The sequence below is a fragment of the Montipora foliosa genome, chromosome 3 (assembly GCF_036669935.1).
Source record: "Montipora foliosa isolate CH-2021 chromosome 3, ASM3666993v2, whole genome shotgun sequence".
Taxonomy (NCBI): domain Eukaryota; kingdom Metazoa; phylum Cnidaria; class Anthozoa; order Scleractinia; family Acroporidae; genus Montipora; species Montipora foliosa.
Genome location: NC_090871.1, coordinates 15,475,559 through 15,485,558, shown reverse-complemented (window position 1 = coordinate 15,485,558; position 10,000 = coordinate 15,475,559). Strand labels below are relative to the sequence as shown.

The window sequence follows — 10,000 nt, the reverse complement described above, 5'->3', positions numbered from 1 at the left end:
TTGGCTTATTGTAGCTTTGTTTATTTGTTCTTGTTTTGGCCGTCTTACAGAACTATACTACCCTCTATTCTTTCCTTACACATCGAGAAAGAAAGTGATGTATTTTCATATTTTTTGTTTACAGTCACTTGATCTCGATCCACGGTGTTTCGATAGGCATAAATGATTTGTGTTGGAAACTTATTTCCCACAGTGGATAACCACATCAAATTAAAATTTTTTAGAGTTACAAAAAATGGGACAAGACAAGAAGAAAACGCTTGCAGACAAACCCATGCATTTTGAAAACCGGAAGTTGACCTGTCATGCATGTCATCGGCTGTCATAAATTGACCGAGAAAATATTTGGTCTTCCATAGTGGAAATTGAACTTTGTGCAAGAGAAGGTTCAAAAATTTGACAAGGAAAATAACAGGCATTTCTACACACGTGCAAATTAGCACCTTTTCTGGGATAAAAATTATCATTATACATGTATTTTCAAGCATCTTAGTTTTTCTAAACATTGTCAGGATAATTGTGATGTTTCTTGCTTGAAAAGTATTGAAATTATCAACCATATTGAGCAGTTGAAACCCAAACTCAACAAACAAGTTGATCATATCGGTTTAGCATTACACTTTTAAAATTTTGCCGTTATGTCAGTTACAGTATGTTTTCTATAATTTAATTGGTTAGTTTGCATTTTATGTGCTTGTAAGGAACATTTAATCTACAAAGAATCATTGTATTGATAGTTACATATATATAACCAAAAAAGGGGTAGAAGTCCTCATCAACTTAAAAGTGCTCAATAGTTGAACTAGAGCAATAATTAATTGGTAATGCAAGAGTGAGGTTATTTGGTCATTTCATCGCTCAAATGACCAAATAACCTCACTCTTGCATTACCAACTAGACCCTCCGTGAGGGTACACTGGGTTGCCTGTGGTACGTGCACCGTTCCAGACAATTTTTTTCAAGTTGGGGGGTCATTAAGAAGACCATTTAAAGGGTCACCCAGAAGTCTTACCAGCAGAGGCCCTTTGGCTCACAGGTCCTCGCACATTCGTACGACGAAACAGATCCTTTTCTGGGGTTAAAAACCTGGTTACCGGCCTGTTAATTAATCATTTGTAGAAAGAAGAAATTCCTGTCCTCTTTAGAAAAAATAGACACGCATTGCTTACGTTGGTAATGAAGTAACACAGCGATTTATTCCATATAAAATGTTAACTGAGCTGTGTGTTGTCTTCAAGGAGATTCAAGTTGTCCTTGCGTAATATGTAGCTCTAACAGTGCACGATATTGTTTTGGTATTGTCTATCATTGTAGTGCCATGGTAGAAGTCTTGGGTGAATAGCCTGAGAAGACATGTGGTTACTAGCAAAGTACTGAACCCAAAGAGATTGAAGAAAATAAATAGGAAGTGAGAAACATATGCTTCTGGGCTGACATGTTGATAATTTTCAAGCTCCCTCACAACTTCTTTCACCACAAGTTTAAGCGTGCCCGCTGAGCATCTGACAGCTTTGTAATACTAAAGTTTACTAAAGTGAAGCATCTGTGTCAAATGATGGCAAGATACCGGGTTTTCGTAAGTTTCTTTTTCTGTCAAGTGTTATAAAGTTTGACAATAAATGAGCGAATTCAAAACAAAGATCACAATCGCCCACCATTGTTTCTGCAAAGTCAAAAATCTACTCTCCAAGACGAGGTTATTTATCACCAGGTAATTCCATCATTTTGGAAATAGCAGCTACTTTATTATTCATCGACAATTTTTTGCTGATTTTGGGGCTCATTTTGTTGAACTCAAACACGCTTCCAACAGACCTGTTTATTTTCGTGACTTATGCGCTGCCACAAAATTCTCCCCGTATCACATTTCAACACATGTATGCAAATTTGTTAAGCTCGAAAATTACACATGATATGTTTACAAAAGCTGGAAATTTCACAGAAATCTTTTCCAGCGAAACATTTATTGAAACAAACAACATATTTGCGATTAAGAGGCAAAAAAACCCTTCCTATTTCAGTTGCGTGCGTGCAAACGAAACACACAATCACAAAGCATATGCAATTAAATTAATTTCTGACAGTTCACATCAAACCATTTTCAAAAGAACCTTGATGGTAAATAATAAAAGACAAAAGAAACAACAAGTTTTCATTCAAATAAGTTTTCACTGTCACATTTCCAATTTGTTTTTACCTTTGGTGAGTTGAGTCTTAAAATGAATGTAACTTGCCGGACAACTTAGATGCGACTTCAGTAAACACAGTGATGCATTCAAGGCGTTCGATTCCTTCAGTGTTTGTTAAATCCATAAAAGAATTGCCATTTGACTTCAGAGTTGAATATAGTACCAAGCTAAAGCTTACTTGATATCCAACGGCGAAAAATGAAATTGTTGTCGAAGACCATTACTTGTCGCTTTAACTTCCAGGTATTTATTTTTCATCGCCTAAGTTGTTTATCCAATTGACGTTCCATTCTTGAGCTCCATAAGGGCATATTTTGTTTAAAGATGCACTAAAACCCCATTTGCGGTACCCCAGCCCCCTCAAACCTAACAAAATACGCACAGAAGACTCTATGCACAAAGACACCACTAAGCAGGGGAGTGACAGGCAAGACTTTTACCGACACGGAAAAAAATAAAACGACGAAACGCTACGCAGATTCCGACTGGGTTTAGCAACCCGGTAAAAACCCACGAAATGAAACCGAGATTCCGACTGGGTTTGGCAACCCAGTAAAAATGCTAACAACACCACTAGTGAGGATAATTGCAAACGATACAAGTAATTGCACATGAAGTAGCGTTACAGCTCCAAATACAAAGGGATTCAGTAACAGCAGAAAACAAAAAGCCATGATAATACAAATAGACAGAAAATTCACCTTTTTCAGAAATTTAACTAAATGCATCCGGCTAGGCGTACATCTCTGCGACTAGCTCGATACCGCTAGCAATAACTTTAAGATCAAGAACTTTCTTCTTCAGGAAACTTTCACAGTTCTGTGCTTCTCTCCTTTGGCATTTGGTTTTCAGTGCAGTTCATATCATGATTTTCACATATTTGTTCATTTAGTACACATTTGTTCTCAACATATAAACTTTCTTTCAGTTTGCGGACCAACCCCGGCCAAAACAATCGCTCAACAGCATCTTTTAGTGTGGGTCTACCGCAAACGGCGCGTGCATAAGTGAGTTGTTTGAGCGTTCCGAGGAAGAAGCTTAAGACAACAAAAAGCAATATGCTCACAAACGACATACTGTCATGGGCTGCACACTTCGCCACAACTTGATCGCGCAAACAAATGATATTTGGTATGATCACGCTCAATCATATGGTTTTGCCTGTCAACAAAAGGCATTATTATACTTATTATACTGAGGATCGAAATTCTCCAATCACAATTAGCTATTTTAACAATTTGTTTCCTCAGAAGGACGTCTCTGAAGCTGCCCAATCTTCCATCCACTTAGTGCTATAAATTCACACAAACCACCAACGCCTGCCTTCCTTCGGTTATTTCAGGAGGGGTTAGCTAATATCTGTCTATCGTTAGAATCTCTCGACTCCTGTCTCGTGTTGCTATCGCACACCCACTAAAATTCGCTCATTCCTGGTCGTTTTATTCCTACTCGTTTAGAACCAAACAACTACCTCCTAAATGTCAACACCAGTAAATGATCACGCAAACGAAGCCAATGGCGAGAAATAATATTTCAACTGAATAGCTTGAAATAAAATTTGCGCGAAATCTCTCTCTTTAAAAAAGTTAAAGAAATATAAGGGCCGTTTATACGAGAGAAAATAAAACGCGAACAGCCCATATAAATGATGCAAAATCTACGTTCACAGCTTTCTCAAGCCCCGGCTTATCCTGGCCTGGGAGTTTATACTCGTATAAATAGTTCCTTTGGCGTATTATGTACGCCGCGTCCAGAGTAAGCCGCGGCTTATTTTCTCTCGTATAAACGACCCTATTGTTGTTTTCTCAAGTTAACAATAACTTCATTTTACACAAGAGTGACTATACTGAAATCTTTTTCTGACCTTAATTAAAAACGATCGCCAGCTGTAATCATTTGCCAGAACGATCATGCCTACAAATTCCTGTCATCTTTATTTAATGCGTATTAAATTTCAACTCACTTATGCAAATTAGTTAAACTCGAATACTACACAGCACAATGAATCACAACAGTTGAAACATCTCACAAAAACCTTTTCCAGCATGAAATTTATTGAAACTAACAAAATATTTGCTATTGGAGACAAAAAAAACCCTTTCTATTCCAATTCCGTGCGTGCAAACAAGAAACAATCCGTCTCACAAACCATACGATATCCAAATAAATATATTTTTCAGTTCAAGATTGAACTCTTTCCTAAAGAACCTTTTCCAAAGCACAAAATAGACAACAACCTTTCTTTCCAATAATTCTTCACTGTCACATTTTCAATTATTTTTTTACCTGAAAACTGTACAGCTTGACTGCAAATTAAATGCAAATTGCCAGACAAATGAGATGCCACTTCGGTAAACACGGTGATACATTCAAGACATTCGATTCCTTTTACACCCATACCCCATACTCAATTTCCCACTTACTGTCAGTGTTCTACATACCAGCACAGTTTATAAAATAAGATTAGAAACAACACACACGTTCTCATATCCGACCGCAATTGTTCTCGAAGACCATCCCTCGTCGCTTTTAAGATTCCAGATATTTATTTTCCCCGCCTGTTTCGTTATTCCAATTGACGTTCCATTCTTGATCTCATAAAGGTATATTTTTGCCACTAAAACGCCATCCCCGTTACCATGACTTTCGACGCCATTGCGGGTTTAATAATTAAACGTTCATCTGTGTGCACCAAGGAAATCTACGTATTCCCCCAGCCCCCTCAAACCTAACAAAATACACAGACAAGACTCTATGCACAAAGCCACTACTTAGCAGGGGAGTGACAGGCAAGACTTTTACCGACACGGAAAAAAAAAATAAAAAAAACACGAAACTAAACACAGATTCCAACTGGTTTGCCATAGGCAACCCAGTAATTATATATATATATATTTGAATGCGGAATTGGCTTAACAACGGTGATGCCACTTGGAAGAAGGATCCAAAGGATACCACACGCTTACACTTGAAAAATTGTAGTATGTGTGAGAAGAGCAAACAGCGTACTTCTTCGATGGTCAAGACACTTTAATGACGTTTCGCCACGGTCCAGCGGCCCGGCGGCCCGAAGGCCCAGCGGCCCGAAAACCCAGCGGCCCGCGGCCCGCGGCCCACGGCCCGCGACGGCCTGGCAGCCTGGAGGCCTGGGAGCCCAGTCCTGATTTTCCACATTTTTTCTGTCCAGCGGTAAATCCACGCGCATGCACAGATCTGCATCGGGTTTGGGCGTGCAAAATGGACGACGGTGAGTTTGAATTCGTTTACCATTTTAATCATTTGAATCCTTGTTTCTGTTTGTTGTTGTAAACAGACGAAAACAACAGAGAATGACAACGTTTTTCACTTAGCAACAGAGAATGACGTTTTTTTTAGCAACAGAGAATGACAACGTTTTTCACTTAGCAACGGAGAATGACAACGTTTTTCACTTAGCAACATGCAACGAAAGAAAGGATCGAAAAGGATTGAAATGATTATTAAAATGGTAAACGAATTCAAACTTACCGTTTTTCATTTGCGCGCCCAAACCCGATTCAAATCTGTGCATGCGCGTGGATTTACTGCTGGACAACAAAACTGTGTTGGCCTCAGGGCCACTGGGCCGCCGGGCCGTCGCGGGCCGCGGGCCGCTGGGCCTTCGGGCCGCCGGGCCGCTGGGCCTTCGGGCCGCCGGGCCGCTGGGCCGCGGGCCGCTGGGTCGCAGGCCTGCTTTTAGCAAAACCCCTGTAACAAGATCCCTGATTGGGCCTTTGAACGATTGATGCACTGAAAGATCTAAAGAATAAAAAGCTAAAAACCTTTTATACAAGTCAAAAAGGAGAACACTTGTGGGTGATAAGACCCAGGTGTTAATTATATCTAATTCTATTCCTAGAGTTGAACTCTGATCTTTTATTCAACCCGTAAGGTTGAAGGGTGCAAAGTTGTGCACTCCAAAAAACTTCTCTTGTAAGGAAGCGGTCGTCGATGCTATTGTGATCGCTATAATTGCAAATTTGTTCGATGATAACGAAACCAAAATCAGATAAAACATGAGTTTCTTTGTTAAAGTGTAACGCAACTGCACAGGTGTTCTTCTTTGTACTCATGGCTGACATGTGGTTCCGAAATCTGACTTTAAACTCATTGGTTGTAGAACCAATATACTGGACATTACATTTGTTGCAAGTGATCAAATAGATAACGTTCTTAGATTTACAATGGAGTTGTTGTCTGATAGGATAGCTCCTGCCTGTTCTAGCGCTAGAAAAACTATCTCATTCAACTAAAAAATTCTTACAGAGATTGCATTTCCCTTTACATTTAAAGCAACCTTGTCTTTCTGTGTGATTGATATAGGCACGGCGAGGTCGTGCAAGAATTTCTTTAATGTTTTTGGATCTTCCAAAGGAGGGAATGATTAGTAACACTTGTTCTATCCAGACCATTTACCCGAAGGCCTCCAACTCCAATTATAGAAATGTTCTCGTAAGAATTTCTCGCGATGATAAGATTTTAATGTTTGGTTAAGGGAAATTCCATGCGGCAGCTAACCAGTATAAAGAGGTTCCAAATGTTGAAAACAAGTGCTTCTTATGAAATGTCAGCGTACCTGAAATCCGACAGACTATTGTTGCCTAACTACTAGGTTTTCAAACACAATTTTCTGTTCAGTGGTTTAACACATTGTTCTTGGTGCTTGTGTCCACATTCAAGAAAGTGATGTTAAAATTAAAGGAACAGCTACAAACAGTGTTGCACCTGCTTCTGCAAATAAAACACCAAGTGTCATAACAACACGGAGCTCAGGCGACCTGCCATTAAGTGTTGGGCACCTTATCTTCTGCAGAACTGCTAATAACAGGCAATTATTCGATCGTAATCAAGTCACTAAGATAAGATGGCGCTGATCCATGAATTGATTTAAATCTTAAACCTGATTCAATAGGCAATGGGAAGCCAATGAAGTTCGAAGAGAGCTAGTATAGTGAATGGTTAGAACCCGAATGACAATGAACAACGTACTTAAAGACTCCATTGGTAGTACGTTGTCTAAGTGGCTACCCACATGTACGCATTGCATACCTACTTTTTTAAACAACGCCGAGAAAGACGAAAACACAATAGGTTCAATGCCCTGACTACAGGATGATAAACTGGCACAACAAGATAAATTAAGCAGTGAATGAATAACTATGTTAAGCTAATATTTAGAAAGAAAATGCCTTTCTTCATCAGGGTTTCCCAAGGAATGATTTCAACTTATGGAGAAAGAGAGGGAAAGGCATAATTCGGACAGCCCAATTCACACCTAGTAGCCTTTGTACCCTTCTTTTCAAAGGAAAATTGGGTCGGTAAATGAGATGGAGCTCCCCTGAGACCGTTTTTGACAACTATTTCAAGCAGGTAACCATGCCGTTCAAGTTAGTTTCTTGGGCTGGGTGCGTGCTGGGGCAGTTCCCTGTAGATTTTTCTTTGTTAACTTTGGATATCAGTGTCTTGGTTTGTTTTTTACGTCTAGATGGTTTAGCGACATACCTTTTTCAAGTTTTAGCTCAAATATTTAAAGAGGCGCTTCACAATTATTTGTTTTCTTCACTCAGCTATGGACTGCTCCCCGGTTGATAACGTTACTTTTAAAATAATTTCTTTAAATGCTCGAGGGATTCGGGATTTTACTAAAAGAAAAGCAGTATTTAATTGGTTACATAAGCAAAATGCTGATATTGCCTTTGTTCAGGAAACTTATAGCACTCCGGATATTGTTGAAAGTTGGCGATTTCAGTGGCCCGGGAAAATGTACTTTTCTCACGGTACCAATCACAGTAGAGGTGTTCTGATTTTAATAAATGACAAATTACAATTTGAAATGAAAAACACTCAGTCTGATTCTGATGGTCGTTACGTTCTTATAGATGCTCTGATTCAAGACTCTCCGTTCTTATTACTAAACATTTACGCCCCAAACATAACATCAGAGCAATGTTCCTTTTTTTCAAGAATCTTGTCAACTTTAGACGAAACGGATGGGACGTTTAGTAGTCAGTTGATCATCGGAGGTGACTTTAACGCTCATTTACATGAAGAATTGGACAATTATGGTGGACGTGTTGGAAAAAAAGACTCGGTTAAAAATATTATGGAGATTAAACTGGCATACGATCTCGTTGATATTTGGCGAATTAGGAACCCTAACAAAAGAAAGTTTACGTGGAGACAAAGGAAACCTCTTATTCAGCGACGCCTAGATTATTGGTTAATTAGTGATGGACTTCAGGACTTTATTGAAGATTCGGATATAATACCTTCTATTAAATCTGACCACTCGGCCATCACTTTGCAAATTAATAGCTTTGAGGACAAAGTCCGGGGCCCATCACATTGGATCTTTAAATGATTACAACTACCTTAATCTTATTGCCTCTAGTCACCAAGATTGGTTAACAGAATTTCAAGAGGTGAGCGACAAAAGACTCCTCTGGGACTTGATCAAATATAAAATCAGACAATGTACAATTTCTTTTTGTAAATCAAAAGCAAGAGACAGAAGGAATAAACTTACTGATCTTGAAAAGAAACTTAAAGAAAGTGAGGAACTTTGTGCTTGTAATCCTACTGAACAGAATATACTGCAGCTTGAAGAACTTAAAAGTGAATATGATTCTGAGTATGACTACATTACTCGTGGAAACATTATACGGTCCAAAGCTAATTGGTATGAAAAAGGAGAAAAAAATAACAAATACTTTTTGGGTCTTGAAAAATCTAGAAATAAGAAAAACTGTATTCGAAAGCTGTTTGACAAACAAGGACGAGTAGTGACAAACTGCAAAGCTATTATGGCTGAATTAAAAGAATTCTATCAAGATCTATACGCTAATAGGGATTCAGATTTTGATGAAGATGTTTTCCATTCCTTTCAGACTCAGAACGTTAGCATACCTAAGTTATCGGATAACCTAAGCCAACAGTGTGATGGATTGCTGACTTACACTGAATGTTATAAAGCTCTAGAGAAATTTGAAAATAATAAATCGCCGGGAAATGATGGCCTTACGGCTGAGTTCTACAAAGCGTTTTGGCCAATTTTAGGCACTCTTCTGGTAGACTCTTTAAATGCTGCATATTTAAATGGCAAACTGTCAAATTCCATGCGGCAGGCAATTATTCGGTTAATTGAAAAGAAAGACAAGGATAGAAGGTATGTGGATAATTGGAGACCGATATCGTTGCTAAATGTGGACTATAAAATCGGATCTAAAGCTCTAGCAGTAAGGCTCGAAAAGACTCTCCCATTTATCATTCATGAAAACCAATGCGCATATGTCAAGGGGAGAACGATCTTTGACGCAGTGAGATCAATAAATGATGTAATGGAGTATACCAAACTACAGAATATTCCGGGTCTTATGACAACATTTGACTTTAAGAAAGCTTTTGATTCTTTGAGCTGGAATTATTTGTTTCATACACTAAAAGTTTTTAATTTTGGCGACTCCTTTTTGCACTGGATTAGAGTACTTTACTCGGACATTTCAAGCTGTATAATGAATAATGGCTTCGCATCTGATATTTTTGAGGTCAATAGAGGAGTTCGCCAGGGGGATCCTTTGTCACCATACCTATTTATTATTGCCCTTGAAATTGTCAATATAAGTATTCGTGAAAATAATGACATTAAAGGAATCAAAGTTGGTAAATGTGAAGTTAAACTTAGCGTCTTTGCTGACGATCTGACAACTTTTGTTAGTGATACACAGTCCTTTTTCTTGCTGCAAGGTCTCTTAGATAGATTTGGTAGAATTTCTGGTCTAAGGTTGAAAGAAGAG

The 10,000-nt window shown here is 38.6% G+C and overlaps 1 protein-coding gene and 1 long non-coding RNA gene across 2 annotated transcripts in view; both read left to right on the top strand.

Annotated features, from left to right (window-relative positions):
* The window catches only part of LOC137996912 (uncharacterized), an 11,369-nt gene extending 11,218 nt beyond the window's left edge, over nucleotides 1–151 (top strand). Inside the window, exon 4 of the long non-coding RNA XR_011122393.1 lies at nucleotides 51–151. This is a non-coding gene — a long non-coding RNA (uncharacterized lncRNA). The remainder of the gene's footprint in view (nucleotides 1–50) is intronic.
* LOC137995302 (tetratricopeptide repeat protein 28-like) overlaps nucleotides 1–10,000 on the top strand; it is an 83,422-nt gene that overhangs the window by 63,318 nt on the left and 10,104 nt on the right. The gene's annotated exons all lie outside the window — the stretch shown is intronic.